Source organism: Hyperolius riggenbachi, chromosome 3 (assembly GCF_040937935.1).
Source record: "Hyperolius riggenbachi isolate aHypRig1 chromosome 3, aHypRig1.pri, whole genome shotgun sequence".
NCBI classification, from domain to species: Eukaryota; Metazoa; Chordata; class Amphibia; order Anura; family Hyperoliidae; genus Hyperolius; species Hyperolius riggenbachi.
In genome coordinates this window covers 471,841,114-471,860,337 of record NC_090648.1, presented here as the reverse complement: position 1 = coordinate 471,860,337, position 19,224 = coordinate 471,841,114, and positions in this window count along the sequence as shown.

Below are 19,224 nucleotides of genomic sequence, written 5' to 3'. Positions count from 1 at the left end.
CCGCAAGCGAATCGTCGGTCATGTAACTAAATAGGAAAACCGCAAGCACTTGAGTCTTGCGGTTTTCCCGGCGTTTCCGCGTGCGATTTCGTTTAAAAACCCATGTCAATGCTTACCGGCATTGACATGGTTAAAATCGCGTCATTAAAATCGCGAACGATTCCGCGTGAAAATCCGCATGGAAACGTCAACGAATCCGCAACCATATGCGGATTCGTTGATGCGTTTTCCACGAGCAAATCGCGCCGCACAAGTGGAAACATACCCTAAAAGCTAGATCCTATGTCATTGCATGTCCAGCTGAAGCCCCATCCTGCCCACATGACCAACCAAATCCACATCCTGCCCGCATGACCAGCCGAAATCACATTCTGCCCACATAAACAACCAAATCCACATCCTGCCCACATGACCAACCAAATCCACATCCTGCCCACATGACCAGCTGAAATCAATTCCTGCCCACATGACCAGCTGAAATCACATCCTGCCCACATGACCAGCTGAAATCACATCCTGCCCACATGAACAACCAAATCCACATCCTGCCCACATAAACAACCAAATCCACATCCTGCCCACATGAACAACCAAATCCACATCCTGCCCACAAGACCAGGTGGAACAACATCCTGTCCACATGACCACATCCTGTCCACATGACCAGCTGAAATCACATCCTGTCCACGTGACCATCTAAAGTCGCATCCTGCCTACATGACCAACCAAAGCCACATCCTGCCCACATGACCAGCCGAAATCACAGCCTGCCCATATGACCAGCTAAAGCCAAATTCTAGCATCAGCAGTTGCATATTGCTCATATATCCCCTTTTATCAATGTCACCAGTGTGTGAGGGGAGGAGACACCAACTACTGCAGGAAAATGTAACCATTGTGAGGATAGGAGACACTACTCAAGGGAAACCTCACCACTGCCTGAGAGGAGGAGATACAAACTACTGCAGGGTAAACTCACCACCACTCTCTGGAAAAGAGAAAATAGTTTATAAAAAAAAAAAAAAAAATAGAACATACTGTATAAAAATAAATGTACTATAAACTAACCTTTTGCGTGAGTCCAGTCCAGTCAAATTGTCTGGTGTTAAAGCCTGGCTGTAGTTAGCGTTCCTCAGATCACTGAAGGAACTCTGCACTAGTAGTTGTCAATAGATGACACAAGAGGATTGATGGAGCTCAGAGTTTGTACACAGGGTTTTCTACTATAAAAAAATGTGGGCTGGGCAGGGCTGTATTACTGTGATCTATTATGCTTTGAATAACCCAGCTATTTGCCAGATATTAATATTTCTTTTGGCTACTTAGTTCAGCAAAGGAATATGTTGCAATACAATGGGTGTAATTTATCATATTGTGCATTAGCAGTGGGTAAAGTGAATCTGAACCCGAGAACAAACAAAAGAACAGATACTTAACTAAGAAGAGGGAAGGCTCTGGGTCCCATAGAGCCTTTCCTCTCCTCTCCTTATCCTCTCGTTCTCCGCAAGCTCCTATGTTCAAATCTCCCGCCGTGGGAGATTTCGGAAGTCTTCTGTAGCCCAAGTGCTCCCGAAAATGGGCGGCTGTGTACTGCGTATGCGCGGGTGCGTGAGAGTGGGCGCTCGTGCGCGTGCTGTGTGGACCGGCCCGTCTTCAGGAGCCTGAATACTCCCGAAGACTTCTAAAGCCCACCCGCAGCAGAAGAGAGCAGTTTCCAACCCATGGGTCGGAGGCTGCTAACGGGGGAGGCAGCACAGGAACAACAGGACAAGGAGAGGAACGGAAAGGCACTATAGGACCCAGAGCCTTCCCTCTCCTTAGGTAAGTATCTGGTTTTTTGCTTGTTTTTTTGGCTTCAGACTCCCTTGAATACAAAACCTGCATACAGCAAATTAGAATAACACAATTAGTTACAACAAAGCACTGTGAACAGCCTCATATGGACAGTGAGTTGACATGCAGGATTATTCTGCATGTGAACATCTGACCACTGTGAACTAGACAAGTGCAGTGTCTGTGGACAGGCAAAAGTTCAGACACCAGAATATCTGCAGGCATCCTGCAGCTCACAGCACTGCCCCCTTTCTTTCCCTGCTACAGTTTACTTTGGATGTAGCAGCAGCGTGTGTACAGAGCATGGAGCAGCAGCGTGTGTACAGAGCATGGAGCAGCAGCGTGTGTACAGAGCATGAAGCAGCAGCGTGTGTACAGAGCATGGAGCAGCAGCGTGTGTACAGAGCATGGAGCAGCAGTGTGTGTACAGAGCATGGAGCAGCAGTGTGTGTACAGAGCATGGAGCAGCAGTGTATGTACAGAGCATGGAGCAGCAGTGTGTGTACAGAGCATGGAGCAGCAGTGTATGTACAGAGCATGGAGCAGCAGCGTGTGTACAGAGCATGGAGCAGCAGCGTGTGTACAGAGAACGGAGCAGCAGCGTGTGTACAGAGCACGGAGCAGCAGCGTGTGTACAGAGCATGGAGCAGCAGTGTGCATACAGAGCACGGAGCAGCAGCGTCTGTACAGAGCACGGAGCAGCAGTGTGTGTACAGAGCACGGAGCAGCAGCGTGTGTACAGAGCATGGAGCAGCAGCGTGTGTACAGAGCATGGAGCAGCAGCGTGTGTACAGAGCACGGAGCAGCAGTGTGTGTACAGAGCATGGAGCAGCAGCGTGTATACAGAGCATGGAGCAGCAGCATGTGTACAGAGCATGGAGCAGCAGCGTGTGTACAGAGCACGTAGCAGCTCTGCGGAACTTAACAGTCAGGTATGAGCACAGCCCTGTGCCCTGCTTTGTAAATGCTTCACTTTCCCCTTCATTACCAATGTCGGCTGTCCTCATTATTATCTGTATCCAAACTGCTCCTGATCGATCCCATTGTCCGGCGTTCGGGAAATTACATTATGTGCACCCAGCATGATGTCCTACCATATTGTATTATGCGTGGCTGAGGGAGACCTTCCAGGAACCCCCCCCCCCCCCCCCCCTTGACAAACCTGGGTTTCCCCTGACTTGTGCCTGGTGTTCTTCTTTCTCCTGCTTCTCTCCCTTCTGGCTGCTCCATGCTGAGCTGATAACAGGATTCAGAGGCCACCAGGGTCTTGTGCTGATCACCTTAACACGCTCCTATTCACCTCTTAGCAAAGGTGTCCCATCAAACCTTCCAAGTGTCTCCAGCATAGTACCCCTCCCTCCCCCACCACAGCTAGCATGGCCAAACCCCCCCCATATAGAAAAGTGTGGCCAATCTAACAATCCCTAGCTCCTCTCTCTTCCCATAGTAAGCTTGTCCAGTGTGGAACCTCACCCCTACCACCCATAGTGTGATCAGTATAATAATCCCTAACCCAACTCCTCTCTCCCCTTATAGCAAATGGATCAAGTATAACCCATTCCAAACCTCATTCTCAGCAAATGTTACTGCAAAAAAAGTATTATTGGTTTTATTTAGCCTGGTGAGGTTGGAGTTCATGGTGTGAGAGAGGAGCGACACCAGTGGCGTAGTGATTGGGGATGCAGAGGTTGCGACAGCACCGGGGCCCACTAGGCCCCTTTCATCCATCATATTAGCTTTTTATTGGTGTTATACTGATAACGTAAATTGTATGGTGTGTACTAGGCGCTCCCACATAATAAAGTGATGCACAAAGCTCCAATCATTTTCAAAGTCTTCCTCCTCCTCACAGAATGACTTAGATCCAATCCACTGTTAGCATGTGAAATAATCACTCACCAGATCTCAAGGCTGACCAATAGCAGACCAGCAATCAACGCTTAACACATCCACCAATCTCCTCACTATCTTAGCTGTTTGTTGTGACAGATCCTCATAAAATCCAAAACAAGAATGTGGTGCAGTATTAGTGACCAGGGATGGTCAAATTCGGATTCGGGAGATACCCGGATAGTTGCTATCCGGATATCTCCCAGTAATGCTGTGCGGGGTGGGCGGGGTTGTCAAGCTTACCTCTCTGAATTACCTTCTTCGCTCGTCCCTCAGCGCCTACCACGATGCGCTCCATGTGGGTTGAAGGAGGAAGTGTTTGTAGTCACGTGATGTGCGTGGACCGCATCGTGGGAGGCGCCGAGGGACGAGCGAAGAAGACGTCAGAGAGGTAAGTTTGACCCCTCCCGCTCAGCCTGCACAGCATTACTGGGAGATATTCGGATAGCAACTATCCGGGTATCTCCCGAATCCGAATTTGACCATCCCTGTTTGTGACTCCTTTTGTTACCTCTCCTTACAACACCATCACCAATATACAAATGAACCACTCACCAGATAAACTGGATGACCGACCACAGACCAGCAATACAGCTTTCAGGGCTTGTTCACACCTAGGGCGTTTTGTGTTATTTTTTTTTTTGAGCGCCGGCGAAAAATTAATCCTTATGGGATAGTGCATATCAGCGCGTTTCGTCTGCTTTCCGTTCACAAAAGTGCTGCATGTAGCATTTTTAGGGTGATTTTGCTACAGTGGAAGGTATAGGAAAAGCGCAAAACACTAGCAAAATCGCTTTATGCGGCAATTGCGTACCCGCTTTTTCTTCCACGGATATTTAAATGGGAAGTCTTTCCGGGTCAGTCTGCACATCCTGTTAGCACAGAGGCCTAACACAGCAATAAAAAAAGATGAGTCGCAAAAGCTGGTTTAACACGGAGGAGCTCATCACCAAGATCCAGGATCACCTGGAATTATACAACAAGAAGCATCCTGACTATAAGGACACCCAGGGCCAGTTCTAGCAACAATGGGGTCCTGGGGCAAAAGTAACTTGGGAGCCCTGTCAACCCTCCCTTCCAGCCACTGTCATGGGTTATCATAGCTGGAGGGGCACCTTGGGGGCCCCCACAGGCTCTGGGGCCCTGGGGCAATTGCCCCCTTTACCTCTATGGAAGCCCTGAGGACACCTCCAAGACAAATATGGAGTGGGCTGATATAGCCGCATACTTTGTGAGGACCTGTGGGACACATTTTCAAAGAAAACCAAAGCAGATAAAAGTAAGTTGACTGTCCTGTTGACATTAATCTGATATGTTCTAGCATTATTGTGTTTTTTTATGTTTGTTACCCAGGGGTGTTGCCAGGGCCGGCCTTAGGTTTCACAGCACCCTGATCGTAACTAGATTTTGGTGCCCCCCCCCCACACATTCATCCTCTTCGCGTGTGAGTGCACCACACACACATACATACACTAATGGGGGGGTCGGGGGATCTGCTGCCTAAATACACTAAAAGGGGATATGCGACTGCAAGAGTAGTAGCCTAAGCCTATATACACTAAGGGGGGGGGGGATCTACCAGATCCCCCTTTAGTGTATATAGGCTTAGGCTACTAGTATAGGTTAGATAAGTAGGTGCCCCCAGTATTGGCTAGATAGGTAGCTGCCCCCAGTATAGATTAGATAGGTAGCTGCCCCCAGTATAGATTAGATAGGTAGCTGCCCCCAGTATAGATTAGATAGGTAGCTGCCCCCAGTATAGATTAGATAGGTAGCTGCCCCCCAGTATAGATTAGATAGGAAGCTGCCCCCCAGTATAGGTTAGATAGGTAGCTGCCCCCAGTATAGGTTAGATAGGTAGGTGCCCCCAGTATAGGTTAGATAGGTAGGTGCCACCAGTATAGATTAGATAGGTAGGTGCCACCAGTATAGATTAGATAGGTAGGTGCCCCCAGTATAGATTAGATAGGTAGCTGCCCCCAGTATAGGTTAGATAGATAGGTTCCCCCAGTATAGATTAGATAGGTAGCTGCCCCCCAGTATAGGTTAGATAGGTAGGTGCCCCCCAGTATTGGCTAGATAGGTAGCTTCCCTCCCAGTATAGGTTAGATAGGTAGGTGCCCCCAGTATAGGTTAGATAGGTAGCTGCCCCCAGTATAGATTAGATAGGTAGCTGCCCCCAGTATAGGTTAGATAGGTAGCTGCCCCCAGTATAGATTAGATAGGTAGCTGCCCCCAGTATAGGTTAGATAGGTAGCTGCCCCCCATTATAGGTTAGATAGGTAGCTGCCCCCCAGTAAAGGTTAGATAGGTAGCTGGCCCCCAGTATAGGTTAGATAGGTAGGCACCTCCTCTCATAGTGGAGGGGGAGCCGCGGGGAGGGCAGCCCGACCTCTCCCTCCCTTCCCTGTTAAGCAGGAAGTTTAGTGTGTATCAGCGACTAGGTAGAAGAGGCGACCAGCGGCAAGAGAGCGGTGCCGGCGATCGGAACCAGGGAGGTGGGTAGTTCTCACTGCAGAGCTGCAGTCTGCATCGGTGGGGGGAGCACAGAGGGTGGCCTGGAGAGGAAGGGAGGGAGAGGTCGGGCTGACCTCCCCGTGGCTGCGGCTCCCCCACAGCAGCCGCACGGGCAAGATTGCCCCCAACACCCCCAGCAGCGGCACCAGGGGGCAGAGTGAGACGGTAGATCCGGCGAAATCGATCGAGGACGCCGTCCTCCGCCATGACGGTGCCTCCTTCATGCTCCTAAGCCTCCACACCGGGGCTCCTGGCTCCTTTCCTCCCACACAGCCACTTCGTCCACAGACGCATGGAATCCGCACAAAGACTCTCTGAAACTTCTCAGTGTCACGGCTTGCCAACCACAGCCGGTGAACTATCGCATCTAAGGATACAGTAAGAGCCCTGCGGGCATGTTACATCAACAAAACTCAGCTATCTTGCTTGGCTATTGACAAACGCCTTGGTGATGCTAACCTCATGTGAACTGCCCTTGCATGTGCTCTTATGACTTGCATAACTGATTGGCTATGACACTTTGCTTGCTTATATCACACGCATTCACCACTGATGCTGATGTCTTCCATATGGGAACTATAGCCTGTGCGCTTCTGCTATCCGCATGATTAACTGGCACTTTTACACTGCTCAAGTTATAGTGATACATTATTATTTAGTAGTATTTATACATATACATATTGCTGTGGTGGTCTGAGAGTCTATGGAAACAGAAAGAAGTTGGTTTATCCTGGTGCAATGTTCCACATGTACAGGATGTGTGCAATATTAAGCTCTGCCTGACAGAATCATCAATCATTGAATATAATGGAGCATCTTTATGCATAGCGATTGAAACAATAAGCATTTTCTTCTGAGTGATCTCAGCACAGCTATAGCTTGTTTTGTTCTATATATTTTTGTTTTTGGCTGCGCAGCCACACAACCAGTTCATGTGCACATGTCCTATATGGCCTAATTTACCAAGTGGGTAGGAGGGGGGGCAATTGGTGTCCCTGATTTCGGGGTGGTAGTTTGGGTTGCATGGGGGTTTGGGGTACCGTGGCGGAATTTTAACTTTTTGTAATATTTTTGTGATGTCTTGGAATTGATAAATAAAGTTTTGTATTTTTATAAACAAGATTTGTCTTCAATCAGGCCACACCCCTCCTTAAAGGGGAACCGAAGAGAGAGGTATATGGAGGCTGTCATGTTTATTTCCTTTTAGACAATACCAGTTGCCTGGCAGCCCTGCTGATCCTCTGCCTCTAATACTATTAGCCATAGCCCCTGAACAAGCATGCAGCAGATCAGGTGTTTCAGTGGTTCAGACTTATAAGTCTGATCTGACAAGACTAGCTGCATGCTTGTTTCTGGTTTTAATCAGATACTACTGCAGAGAAATAGACCAGCAGGGCTGCCAGGCAACTGGTATTGATTAAAAGGAAATAAACATGACAGCCTCCGTATACCTCTCTCTTCAGTTCCCCTTTAATTCTATCTCACAGTTTTTCTACCAGCTGATAAATGGGTGGCATTATGCACAAGAATGTGGGCGTGGTCGTGGGTGGAGCCAAATTTGCATGAACTTAACAGCGGTCTAAGTAGGCCTGCCCAGCAAAATGCTCGGTGAAGCCCCCTCTCCATTAATACAATAAATAAATAAATGCAACATATCACATAAATAAGACGTGGCATTTAAACATAGCTAGGTAGAGTTACTTGGCTTCTGTGCGGGCTGGTCTGGCCTGCTGCCAGGTTGTCCCCATAGCATTTCCTGATCCTGACCTTCTAATAGACGCCCTCCAATGCTCCCACGGGCCGCCCACTGAGCACCACAACTCCCAGCATGCCCTCATAGAAATAACCAAAGCTCCCTGCATACCCCCATAAAGGCACTACAGCACCTAGCACGGCACCACCACACCCAACATGCCGCCGTAGAGGCACCACAGCACCCAGCATGCCCCCATAGACATGGCCGGCCTTTGATCTGAGCGCACGGAGCGGTTGCTCAGGGCGCCCCGCTTCCAAAGGGCGCACATGCACAGCTGTCTCAACTCGCCGCAATGCGCTCCTGCATACACAGCCCCCTCCGATCCCCGGCACTCAGACTGTCAGCCAGGGCCGTGCAGAGGGTCCTTAATGGGGGGTGCTCAAATTTAAAAAAGGGGCCTGGCAATGCTTTCCCCCGCTAGCCCCCCTCCTCGTTTCTGGCTAGGGGGGTATTGATTGTCATGCTGCTGAATGCAGATGATGGGTGCCATGTGGGATCTGGGTGTAAGTACTGAGTGTCATATGGGTTCTGGCTATGGTTGGGTATCGAGTGCCATGCCGGTGTTGATTGCAAGTACTTAGTGCCATGTGAGTTCTGGGTGTAAGTGCTGAGTGTCATGTGGGTTCTGGCTATGGTAGGGTATCGAGTGTCATGCGGGTGTTGATTACATAGTGCCATGTAAGATATGGGTGCGTGTACTCGATGTCATGTGGGTGCTGGGTACAGGTACTGGATGTGACATGGGTGCGAATACTTGGAGCCATGCTTGTACTGGGTGCTGGCTATGTGTGGGCTTTGGGCATCACCTGGGTTTTGAATGCAGGTACTTTGGGTGCGGGTTTGGGTTAAGTGGGTGCTTGGTCCAGTTTGTATTGGGTGTTTATTTGCAGTGGGTGCTATGCAGTATTGGGTGCTGAATGAGTAGCAGATGGTGATAAACAATAGTGGGTGCCATGTAAGTGCTAATTGGTACAGGGAGCCATGTGACTGTTGGACATGAGTGAGTAGGGAGTGCCATGTGTGGTCTGGATGTGTGCCATAGGAGAGTACTGAGTCTCATATGGGTTTGGACCAAGGATGGGTACTGGGAACTATTTGGGTGCCTGCCATGGACTCTTACTAGGTGCATATAATGGCTTTGGAACTTGGTAACGTGTGTGTACTGTGCCATGTGGGTGTTGATTATGGGGGTATGTGGGTCTTAGGTGCAAATACTGAGTGCCAAGTGGGTACTGGGAGTGAGTACATGGTGACATATGGGTGATGGGTGCTGGCTAGTGGGGTATTTGTTGTCATGTGAGTGCTAAAGCCAGATGCTGGGTGCCATGTGGGTTCTGGGTGCTGGCACAGGGTGTCATGTGGTTTCTGGCTGTATGGGTGGGTATCAACCATCATGTAGTTGTTGATTGCAGGTACTCAGTCCCTTGTGAGTTCTGGGTGCAAATACTGGATGTCCAATGTGTGAGTGCTTGGTGAGTGCTGGGCACTAAGTGGAAGCTTAGTGCAACTGGAACTACTGCAGATGAAACATGTGGGTGTTGGGTGCAGGGACTGGGTATCACACAGGTGCAAATACTTGGTGCCATGCCTGCACTGGGTGCTAGCTATGGGTGGGCATTGTGTGTCATGTGGGTTCTGAATATTGGTGGGATTGCTGTGGGTGCAGGGGGTAGGAGATCACTGTGGGTACTGCTATAAATGGCGAAGTTGCTGCTAGGAGAGGTAGAGGTCAGTGTGGTTGATGGGGGAAGGGTAGGTCACTGTGGGTGCTGGGGGGAGAAGTAACTGGGTGCTGTGGAATGTAGAGGTCAGTATGGGTGCTGGAGGAAAGGGAGGTCACTGTGGGTCCTTTGGGGGAGATCACTGTGGGTCTTGGGAGGTAGAGGTCATTGTGGGTGCAGGGGGTGGGAGGTCACTATGGGTGCTGCTATGAATGGCATAGTTGCTGCTAAGGGAGGTAGAGGTCAGTGTGGGTGCTGGGGGAAGGGTAGGCCACTGTGGGTGCTGTGGAAGGAAGAGATCAGTATGGATGCTGGAGGAAGGGGAGGTCACTGTGGGTGCTGGGAGAAGTCAGTATGGTTACTGGAGGAGGGAGTGGATGCTGGATGTTGGGAGAGGCCACAGTGAGCGCTGGCAATGGGAGAGGTCACTGTAGGTGCTGCTTTTGGGATGGGAGGTCCCAGTGGGCGCTGCAGGGGACAGAAGGGTAGCCACTGGGGGAGGGAAAAATCACTGTGGGTGCTGGGGGGGGGGGGGAGGTCAGTGTGGGTGCTGGGGTAGGCAGGATCACTGCTAGAGCTGGGGAGGGAGAGGTCACTGTGGGTGCTAGGTGGAGGGAGAGGTCACTGTGGGTGCTGGGGTAGGGAGAGGTCACTGTGGGTGCTGGGTAAGAGAGAGGTCACTGTGGGTGCTGGGTAAGAAAGTGGTCACTGTGGGTGCTGGGTAAGAGAGAGGTCACTGTGGGTCCTAGGTGGAGGGAGAGGTCACTGTGAGTGCTAGGTGAAGGGAGATGTCACTGTGGGTACTGGGTAGGGAGAGGTCAGTATGGGTCCTAGGTGGAGGGAGAGGTCACGGTGAGTGCTAGGGGAGGGAGTGGTCACTGGGTCCTAGGTGGAGGGAGAAGTCACTATGGGTGCTGGGGGAGGTAGAGGTCAGTATGGGTCCTAGGTGGAGGGAGAGGTCACTATGGGTGCTGGGGGAGGTAGAGGTCAGTATGGGTCCTAGGTGGAGGGAGAGGTCAGTATGCCACACTAGGATTCCTGTCTGGGCCTCTTCACTTGAAAGTGTCCCAGACGGAGGCGGAGCTTCTCGCGGGTGGGCGGGGCTTATCGCAGCTGGAGGCGGAGCTAATTTTTTGCGCGTTGAGAGGGGCTTTTTTTGAACATTTTAAAAAGGGGGGTGCCTGGGCACCCAGAGCACCCCCCTGTGCACGTGCCTGCTGTCAGCCTTGTAGTTAGCCGCTTCCTCCTCTCGGCGTATACAGTCAGCTGCCTCAGCCAGGCTAATGTGTGTGTCCCACTTGCTCTGCCAGTCGCCGTATTCGTTCATGCCTGCACGCAGAACTGCAACATGCAAGTCTTTAGCATCAGCTGCGTGCATAGGCATGGGAGGCGGGGGGCAGCGCTGCTCAGTCTCTGCTGCCTTGCCCTTGGAACTGGGAAGTGAAGTGTGGGCGGGCAACACTGGGCATCACTTCCTAAGTTCCCAATTCAAATTGCAGAAGCCCTGACCACTGGGGGACAGTCACAGACAAGCGGAGGTAGGAAGAAAGTTCCGCTCCACCACGCCCCCATCTCCTGTTCACTGTATAGCGGCTAGTGTTGTCCGGATCAAGAACGATTCGGATCTTTGATCCAAATCTCTTTTGTGAGTCAAATCATCCGGATCATCAAAATGAACAAATTCGGATCAAAAGGGGTGGAGCCAGGAGCGGCACGCCCCCCTCTCTCAGCGGGCACCGGGGTCCTGGAAGCAGAGCGGAGATGGATCGCTCAGTTGGAGGGGAGCCAGCCTTGCAGGGGCAGGTAGTTGGGAGAGGGGACATGGGTGCCACTGCCAGATATGTGTGGAGCACACATACTGGCTGCAATGTGCTGTTGATTATAGGCTGTCTGTTGTAGTTGTGAACAAATGGGAAACTTTTGGCTGAGAAGCACAGCTCAGTAACTCTGCTGGGCTAAATGAATGAAAGGACAGGCACTGTGATTGCTGTGCAATATGATCCTCCTGCACTGCTCTAAACAGCTGCACTTATCTTCTCCCTAAATTTATGATGTGTTCGAGGTGAGAAAAGGGAAATGCTTTCTTTCACTGTGAGACGTTTGCATTCAGAGTATACAGATGAACATATAGGTGAAATATATGTAAAGCATATGATTGCTTGTCTGTCCACCCCCCCCCCCCCCCCCCTTGTCTGTCTGTCCAATGCAGGAAAAATCCTGTCCTGCTAGTCATTTCAAATGCTTCCCTAGTAAAATGATCCGAGATTCGGATCAAAGATCCGGATCTTTTCAATGATCCGATTCGAATCATCCGAATCAGTGAAAAGATCCAAACTTCCCATCTCTAATAGCGGCACCAGGCAGCATGTGTAGTTAAGTGACAGGCTGGGGGGTGCAGGTGAAACGGCAAAACGAGAGTGCCCCATAACAAATAACTCTGTCCTGTGGCCTGCCCTATGTAGGAGACAGCTCCGCCCCCCTGTGGATAATTTATTGGGGGATTGATGCTGTCTGCACATGTGACAGTGTATGACACACTGTTCCGTGGAGACTGACATGCTGTGGCTACCAAGGACAGACCAGAAATAGCCAGAAAATCAAGTAAGGTAAGTGACACACTGTTATTCAGTATATCACAAGAAGGTTGGTGGTGTCCCCAGATTTGATGGCTCCTCTGGCTATACACTGTAGGTAATGGCAAGCATTTGATGGCCTGGCCATCAAATGACATGCCTGCTGCCTACAGAAGTACAGCCATGATGAGCCATCAAATCTGGGGTGTGATGTTTTATATGCCCTTATACAGCTTATGCACTTATCTAGAGTCATATGATAATGTTGTCTGTTTGTTAAACAGGAAGTGTTAAAATAAAGTTGTGCTCAGAGAACAAAAAAAAAAAAAAAAAGAGAAAAGAGGAAGAGAAGAGAACAGTGTGTGTATCTGAGAAACCTAAAGCATGGTGCCTGTGTGAATTTATCAGAGATCTGCTGTAACTCACAAGATAAAATTAGAAAACAGCATCAGACCGGTTATCCCTGCTCTTAAATCAAAATGGCAACAGGTTATGGGCCTAGGAGAGAGGGAACAAGCCGATGGAACAGGCTACTTTTCGATGGAGATGAGAAGACTTATGAGCTGTGGGAGACAAAATTCCTAGGCCATGTGCGCTTAGGGTTGCCACCCAGCCGGTATCTGGCCGGCCCAGCCGTTAATTTTGCTACAAAGCCGGCACCGGATTTTTTTTTTTACCGGCAAGTCATTTGCCGGTAAAAGGCTAAACTGACTCCTGTCTTGGGAGGCTCCTTACTGCGCAGTGGCTGTACCAGGCTGCTCTGCCCCTTCTCCCTGTCACCTGGCTGTGAAGATTCGGCCACGCTGAAGCTCCGCCTCCCAGCAAGTTTTGAATTGAGCGTGTTCTTGCTGGGCCTGATGGGGAGCAGAAGCTGCCGCCAAGAATTCAAGGAGAGGGCTGCGGGACCTGGCACTTCATCGCACTGAAGAGGAGCGATGGAGCAGAACAGCAAACTGAGGAAGGGGAGAAGACAGCCAGAGCCAGCAGCAGCGTGATGAAGAATGCATGTCGGGGAGGAGGAGCAGGTCGTATACGCTGTCTGGCTTGTTTACTTTTTGTGTCTCTCCCCCTCCTCCCCTCCTCTCCCTCCTGAATGTTGTGTGTGGTGTGGGCAGAAAAGGTGTGTATGTGTCTGTGTGTACAGTGTGTACAGTGTGTGTGTACAGTGTGAGTGTGTGTGTACAGTGTGTGTGTGTGTGTGTGTGTACAGTGTGTGTGTGTACAGTGTGTGTGTGTACAGTGTGTGTGTGTGTACAGTGTGTACAGTGTGTGTGTACAGTGTGTGTGTACAGTGTGAGTGTGTGTGTACAGTGTGTGTGTGTGTGTACAGTGTGTGTGTGTACAGTGTGTACAGTGTGTGTGTGTACAGTGTGTGTGTGTGTATTCTGTGTACAGTGTGTGTGTGTGTGTGTGTACAGTGTGTGTGTGTGTGTAGGTGTGTGGTGTGGGCAGAAAAGGGTGAAGACAGAGATCTGTGTGTCTGTGTGCGTTCGTGCGTGTGTTTTTGAGTGGTGTATGTTCGTGTTTTAAATTGGGGTAGTGTTTTTGTGTCTCTCTGTTTGTGCCGTGTCCTGTGTGTGTCTGTGCCACATCCTCTGCGTGTGTATCTCTCTGTGCCCCTTCCTCTGTGTGTGCGCCTCTCTCTGTCGCCCGTCCTCTGTCCATCTCTCTGTGTGCCCATTCATGTGACATTGTCGGCAGCACTTTATAGAGTATATAGTCATGTCACTGACTGTCTCCAGAGGAGCTCACACTCTAATCCTACCTTAGTCATAGTCTAATATCCTACCATATTATTATTATTATGTATTTATATAGCACTGACATCTCCTGCAGCACATTACAGAGTACTTAGTCATGTCACTGACTGTCCTCAGAGGAGCTCACACTTTAATTCTACCATAGTCATAGTCTAATGCACTACCATATTATTATTATTATTATTATTATTATGTATTTATACAGCACTGGCATCTTCTGCAGCACATTACAGAGTACATAGTCATGTCAGGGTCTGTCCTCAGAGGAGCTCACAATCTAATACTTCCATAGTCCTAGTCTAATGTCCTAACATTATTATATGTATTTATATAGCACTGACCTCTTCTGCAGCACTTTACAGAGTACACGTCATGCCACTGACTGTCCTCAGAGGAGCTCACACTCTAATCCTACCATAGTCATAGCCTAATGTCCGACCATATTATTATTATGTATTTATATAGCCCTGACATCTTCTGCAGCACTTTATAGAGTACATAGTCATGTCGCTGATTGTTCACAGAGAAGCTCACAATCTAACCCTACCATAGTCATAGTCTAATGTCCTACCATATTATTATTATTATTGTGTATTTATATAGCACTGACATCTTCTGCAGCACATTACAGAGAACATAGTCACTGACTGTCCACAGAGGAGCTCACACTCTAATCCTACCATAGTCTAATGTCCTACCATATTATTATTATGTATTTATATAGCACTGACATCTTCTGCAGCACGTTACAGAGTACATAGTCATGTCGCTGACTGTCCACAGAGGAGCTCACAATCTAATCCTACCATAGTGTAATGTCCTACCATATTATTATTATTATGTATTTATATAGCACTGACATCTTCTGCAGCACATTACAGAGTACATAGTCATGTCACTGACTGTCCTCAGAGGAGACCACAATTTAATCTGTATTATAGTGTACCATAAGTCCTAGACTTTTTTTTCCCACTGCATCTTGTTACTTAGCTTCCACTGCACCCTAGAACCTACTGCATGTCTGTCACCCACTACTTGTTAGCATCTTCTCATGCTGGATCCACACCATACAATTTTTTGGCAGATTTACCTGCCAGATCGATTATTTACAGCATGCCCGATCTGAGCATCAATCAATTTTTTTGAGCAATTTTCTGATCGATTTCTTTTAGTTTCTATGGAAATCTATCAGAAAATGTCTCAAAAAAAAAAATCGATCCTCAGATCGGACATGCTGGAAATAATCGATCTGGCAGGTAAATCTGCCAAAAAATTGAGAATGAGAAGATGCTAACAAGTAGTGGGTGACAGACATGCATGGTGTGCATCCAGCATTACTACTGTCACTTGTCTCCTGCTGCCTGCCTATCACTACCAGAGATGTAGCGAACGGTTCCCGAACCGTTCGCCGGCAAACTGCTCTGCTATTCTGGGCCTCTTACTACTTCCGGGTCGCAATGACCCGGAGTAGTACGCCTGCACTGCCCGGCAGAGCGCGTCCTAGATCGCGCTCCCGTTGCCGGGCACTTTCTGCGCATGTGCGTGACGTCATGAGTGACGTCACGCTCATGCGCAGAGAGTGCCCGGCAACAGGAGCGCGATCTAGGACGCGCTCTGCCGGGCAGCGCAGGCGTACTACTCCGGGTCATTGCGACCCGGAAGTAGTAGGAGGCCCAGAAAGGTTCGCCAGGCGAACGGTTCGGGCCATCACTAATCACTACCTGCTTTCCACTAAAATATATTCATTAATATCTACCTTTAACTAGAATCTACTGATCACCACAAGCCTCTCATGTGAATCGATCAATCACTACCAACCTGCCACTAGAATAGTTGATTAATTAAGGTAATCAAGACGGGTAAGTTTACCTTTCTGAATTTGATTTGCCCCATCCAAAGAAGTGATATAGCCCCTGCGAAAGCTTATACTCTGTGCCTGTACTGATAGTAAACTCACTGAAGTGTTGCCTGATCTTTGCTCCCTCCAGTATGTACAGTGTAAGCGGTTACTCTGTGCATGTACTGATAGTAAACTAGCTGCAGTGTGTGCTGATCTCTGCTACTCCCAGTATGTACAGTATAAGCTGTTACTCTGTGCATGTACTTATAGTAAACTAGCTGCAGTGTGTTCTAACCTCTGCTACTTCCAGTATGTACAGTATAAGCTATTACTCTGTGTCTGTACTGAGAGTAAACTAGCTTCAGTGTGTGCTGATCTCTGCTGCCTCCAGTATGTACAGTATAAGCTGTTACTCTGTGCCTATATTGATAGAAACTAGCTGCAGTGTGTGCTGATCTCTGCTACCTCCAGTATGTACAGTATAAGCTGTTACTCTGTGCCTGTACTGATTGTAAACTATCTGCAGTGTGTGCTGATCTCTGCTACCTCCAGTGTGTACAGTATAAGCTGTTACTCTGTGCCTGTACTGATAGTAAACAGACTGCAGTGTGTGCTGATCTCTGCTACCTCCAATATGTACAGTATAAGCTGTTACTCTGTGCCTGTACTGATAGTAAACTAGCTGCAGTGTGTGCTGATCTCTGCTACCTCCAGTATGTACAGTATAATCTGTTACTCTGTGCATGTACTGATTGTAAACCAGCAGTATTGTATGTACAGCATTAGCTGTAAAGCCTGATTCACACATACAATTTTGATTAGCCAATTTTACTACTTCTAGGTATTATGAGAGCTCAGCTCTGTTCATAGTACTGTATATAAAGTCTGTTGGCTCTCATACTACATGGGGGTGGTAAAATTGGTCAGTGATTGACCAATCAAAATTGAATGTGTATGCATCTTTACGCCTATACTGATAGTAAACTATCTAATTAAAGGATAGGGGCTCCATCCAACATTTTGCTGGGCAGGCCCTTCAGGGGTCTTTCACACCAGAGCCCTTTTTCCGCGTTTTAACGCAAAGTCTATACTTTGCGTTAACCAAGGTAAAAGGAAAGTCCATAGACTTTCCTTTTACCTTTCACACCCGACGCTGCGTTTCGATACGTTGCGGTACGACGCGTCCCGGCGCGTTTTATCGTCGGGATTCGCCGTTTCCCCTTCGGGTTAATTAACTACTACCGCTGCTACTCAGCGTCGCACCGGAGTTTCCCGACGACACACTGCAACGCGTGCAGGAGCCGTTCTCCTGCACGCTTTCAGTGTGTAACCAGCCTCATCTTTAGGTTACACGCTGCTAAGTTCATGTACATTTGGCCACGCCCACTCTCTGAATTACCACACCTATTTTTTCCGCTGGTTCTCCCTGCCTGGTGCCCGGATCTCCTGGGATCCTAGCAACGCCCCTGCCTTTCACCCCTCTTCTAAGATTGGCAACAATTCCAGCCAATCACCAGCGAGTGTTGCCGTGCCCCCTGGCTGTGTTATTCACTCGCACAGGCTGGGGTAGGAGGAGGAGTCGGCAGCTGACAGTTCTTGCTGCCTTTGTGAGCTGCACATGTGCCCGGTCTCTGTGCTGGCTGGCTCCACTGAACGCAACAATAATGGCTGGCTGTACAATAGATAGGACCTTTTAATTTCTCTTCACCGGCTGGGAGTCCCATCTAAGGGATACCATGGATAGGTCTCTATATTTTAATGTTATGCCTATTATCAACCATAATCTGTTGTAATCATGCCCTCTTCTTACTGTTCTTGTTCAATTTTGGCAGTCATCTTGTGCAATCTTGGAGAAAAAAAGGGTGTAACAGACCACACCCACTTTTAGGCCACACCCCACAGGTCACACCCCCAAGCCGGTATTTTTTTACCCAAAAGGTGGCAACCCTATGTGCGCTTGATGAACCTTAAAGAGACCATCCTGCATGAACCATGAGATGAAGCAGACCCTATTCAAGATAGGAGTAAGAACGAAGAAGCTTATGCTGAGCTAATCCAGTTCCTAGATGACAAAAGTCTGTCTCTTATAATGAGAGAAGCAGCTGATAATGGAAGAAAAGCATTGAAACTTCTGAGAGATCATTATGCTGGCAAAGGTAAGCCACGTATCATACATTTATACACAGAACTGACATCGCTTCAGAAATCTGAATGTGAAAGTGTCGCAGACTATATCATACGCACAGAAACAGCTATTACAGCACTTAGAAATGCAGCAGAGACCCTCAGTGATGGACTACTAGTTGCTATGATTCTTAAAGGCCTACCTGAATCATTCAAACCATTTGCAATGCATATAACACAAGGCAAAGAAGATGTGACTTTTGCTGACTTTAAAACCCAGTTAAGGATTTTTGAGGACACTGAAAAATATCGTAGCAGCCCAAGTACTGATAATGTTATGAAGACCAGCACCCCTGTTACACCAGCAAGGGAGAAAGACATCCTAATCTGCTACAGTTGTAATCAGAAAGGTCACAAAGCCAATGCATGTCCAAGCAGAGTGAATAAAGACACAGTGGTGTAATTATTGCAAGAGCTCCACTCACAGAGAGACATTGTGCAGACGGAAAGCACGAGACAATGTAAAGCATGTAGTTGATGATACAGAACAAACATTTGCCATTAAAATAAGTGAAGACCAGTTGAGCAATTCCAGAGCAAAAAGCTTGATGGTAGATACAAGAGCAACATCGCATATTATCACAGACATCAAGAAATTTAAAAGATTTGACACCTCGGGATACTGTAGGGGGGTCAGGGGAAAATGAGTTGAACTTACCCGGGGCTTCTAATGGTCCCCCGCAGACATCCTGTGTTGGCGCAGCCACTCACCGATGCTCCAGCCCCGCCTGCGGTTCACTTCTGGAATTTCAGACTTTAAAGTCTGAAAACCACTGCGCCTGCGTTGCCGTGTCCTCGATCCCGCTGATGTGATCAAGAGCGCACAGCGCAGGCCCAGTATGGTCTGTGTCTGTGCAGTACACTCCCTGTGACATCAGCAGGAGCGAGGACACGGGCATGTAGGTGCAGTGGTTTTCTGACTTTAAAGTCAGAAATTCCAGAAGTGAACTGGAGGTGGGGCCGGAGCATCGGTGAGTGGCTGCGCCAACACAGGATGTCTGTGGGGGACCATTAGAAGCCCCGGGTAAGTTCAGCTCATTTTCCCCCGACCCCCCTACAGTATCCCTTTAAGCCAGAGAGACACTACATGGAGTTGGCAGATGGAAGAACTTCAGGTGTAGGTTCACTCAAGAGGGGTGACGCAGAAGTG